Genomic DNA, 3,380 nt, shown 5'->3' on the forward strand with positions numbered 1-3,380 from the left:
ATTAGTCAAATTGAAGATAACGACAGTAATGAAGAACAAAACTTAAAATCGAATTTTCACGTGTGATAAGAATTATAGTAATTTCCAAGAATGACTGCCTATCGAAGTCGCGGGGTCCAAACGACACATATCGAATATGCAACCATAAATCGACCATGCGACTCCGGTGGCTGTTGTTTTGATCAATTATTTGTGATCGTCATTGTTATCGGTTTTCCGTTGTTCCCTTAGTTGCTTTACATTACATACCTCCACGAATTGTTTGTGAGTTGCTAGGGAAACCCATACGATTTATGTAGTTAATGAGTGGGATATCTGGTGTTCTTGGCGTTTCTTCGGCGGAATCTCTCACATGGAAAATCTAATTCCATGTGTACCCAGCGTAGAAAATTGTTCAACTTTTTGTCGCAAACATGGAGTGCTACCGGACGAGGAAAGAAGGGTCTGTATAGACTGTGGTGGTGCGAAGTGTGTAAAACTTCGTAAGAACTGTTTCGATGCTGAAATACCGTTACAGTTTCATTGCGGAGAGTGCGGAAAACGAACGAGTATCAGGAAGAATACATGGTTCGACTCTTCCAAATTATCTGTCCACACCACCGTAAAGGAGTTTCACATGACGACAACACCGATGACGAGGGAGGTAAGTTGTCTTCTTTTCAATTACAAGTATTTTTGTAACGCTCTTCTTTTGTCGTTGCTGCAATGACCACTGTAAACATACAACACCCGCCAACGGGGTCGCATGATAGATTTACGATCGCACGTTCGATATGTATCGACTGGACACCGCGACTTCGATAGTCAATCATTCTTGGAAATTACCAGAATTATTCTCTTAATTTATACGAGAAGAAAAGCACAGAGAACCTTTAAGTTGCTTTACAGTAAAGCGCAAAGTGAAGTCACTCTATTATAAAATAGCGTTAATTTTACTATTAATTACAGAATCTAGCAGGAGAAGCGTAGGAAAGTGGGGGTTTTAGGCAGGGAGAATTTAAAATGTAACAGAAAAACTGTAAAATAAAATGAACAGTAATAAATATGATACAGCAGCGTGAAAAGTAGAGAAACGCACACACTACATTCTAGAAGAAAAGCCAGTATACAACTAATGAAAATCCACAAAAAAATATCGAATATGGAATCGACAACTAGAATTAACCTATATACATAAATTACCGTTATCGATTCCAACTGTCCCATGACTAGTGTGTAAATTATTTTGCTGGAGTTCAATGCACTGAAACGTAATAGCATTTCTGCATTTGTAATTGCTCTCTAAAACTACTGCGTTGAAAAAACTAAAGTTGGAATCGGTAACTAGGACTGGCCTATAAGGTGAGTTCTAGTTACCGATACCAATATTAGCATTTTCTTTGTTGCACTTTAGAGAGCAATTAAAAGTGCAGAAATCATATTAGCCTACATTTTAGTGCACACATCTGATGAAAAAACTTGTTAATGAACCACTGAACGCTTGGAATCAGTAACTAGAATTGACCTATACAGCTTAATTCTAGTTACCGATTCCAATATTTGTTAGACTCTACTTTTTGTGAATTTTCGTTACTGGTGTACTAGTCCCGTTTGATTTAATAATTATTTTTTAAAATTAACGCTATTTCACAGTATTACGATTTCATCATGTGCTGTACTAATGTATTTAAAGGTTCTCTGCGCTTTTATTATTCGCATAAATTAAGATAATGATTTATTTCAGACAAGTATGCTTCTTCTCTTCCGTTCTTGTTTATTTTTGTTACCTTCAATTCTTTTCGATATAATTTGTGATTGTAATTTTATCTTATGCTACATTCAATTCATTGATTGACGGAGGACATCGAAAGGGTGCAGAAAAGGGCAGCTCGTTTTGTATTATCACGCAATAGGGGAGAGAGTGTTTCAGATATGATACGCGAATTGGGATGGAAGTCATTACAGCAAAGACGTTTATCGTCGCGGCGAGATCTTTTTACGAAATTTCAGTCACCAACTTTCTCTTCCGAATGCGAAAATATTTTGTTGAGCACAACCTACATAGGTAGGAATGATCATCAAAATAAAATAAGAGAAATCAGAGCTCGAACATAAAAGTTTAGGTGTTCGTTTTTCCCGCGCGCTGTTAGGGAGTGGAATAGTAGAGAGATAGTATGATTGTGGTTCGATGAACCCTCTGCCAAGAACTTAAATGTGAATTGCGGAGTAGTCATGTAGATGTAGATGTAGATTCGTTTATTTACGAATATGAACAGTTGCATTCTGAGCTCCCTCTAAATAGCATCTCTGCCTTAAGTTTGACGTCATTGATCGAAGCCGACGAGTGGAATCGGACACTAGAATTGATCCTAAGGGTTTTGAAGGGGATCTTGTACCATTATTCCGAAAAATAGTGCCAAGTTCAGGTAGAAATTATGGGGGAGATAGGATCACACATTCTGCTCTCCAAAGTAGACCTAAAAGGCTCCATAATATTAAGATCTGGTGACTGTGGCGAAGGCGATTTTGAACGGTTTTAAATGAAAACTACCGGCCTCTTAGGTCAAGCGGTTCTATGCGCTTCAGGCCGGAACAACGCGGCTGCTACGGTCGCAGGTTCGAATTCTGCCTCGGGCATGGATGTATGTGATGTCCTTAGGTTAATAGCGTTTAAGCAGTTCTAAGTCTAGGGGACTGATGACCCCAGATGTCAAGTCCCATAGTGCTTAGAGCCATTTGAGCCATTTTTTTTAAAAATGAAAACTAACAATAAATCAGAGCAAGAGACCTGAAATTTACTACTATCTTTAGTGTTCCTACTCAACAGCCAACGGCCTTGCCGCAGTGGTAGCACCGGTTCCCGTCAGATCATCGTAGTTAAGCGCTGTTGGGCTGGGCTAGCACTTGGACGGGTAACCATCCGGCCTGCCGAGCGCTGTTGGCAAGCGGGTTGCACTCAGCCCTTGTGAGGCAAACTGAGGAGCTACTTGATTGGGAAATAGCGGCTTCGGTCTCGGAGACCGACATACGGCTGGGAGAGCGGTCTGCTGACCACAGGCCCCTCCGCATCCACAGCCAGTGACGCCTATGGCCTGACGATGACACGGCGGCCGGTCGGTACCGTCGGGCCTTCGTGGCTTGTTCGGGAAGGGAGAGAGAGAGAGAGAGAGAGAGAGAGAGAGAGAGAGAGAGAGAGAGAGAGAGAGAGAGAGAGAGAGAAACTGTGATAGCCAGAGGAGTTGCAATAATTCATCCAGGTGTTCACAAGACCAGTCCTGGACGGTGCGAGCTGTGAGAACAGCTCTTGGAACACAGCATCACCACTGGGAACAAATATTGTACCACAGGATGGACCGAGCAGCCAAAATTGTGACATAATCCCTGGGCAGTAAAGCGATCTT

At 41.4% G+C, this 3,380-nt stretch overlaps 1 pseudogene; it reads left to right on the forward strand.

Annotated features, from left to right (window-relative positions):
• Positions 1-2,805: 2,805 nt before the first annotated feature.
• On the forward strand, positions 2,806-2,923 carry LOC126268338 (5S ribosomal RNA; annotated as a pseudogene).
• Positions 2,924-3,380: the final 457 nt, after the last annotated feature.

The sequence above is a fragment of the Schistocerca gregaria genome, chromosome 4, assembly GCF_023897955.1.
Source record: "Schistocerca gregaria isolate iqSchGreg1 chromosome 4, iqSchGreg1.2, whole genome shotgun sequence".
Classification (NCBI taxonomy): domain Eukaryota; kingdom Metazoa; phylum Arthropoda; class Insecta; order Orthoptera; family Acrididae; genus Schistocerca; species Schistocerca gregaria.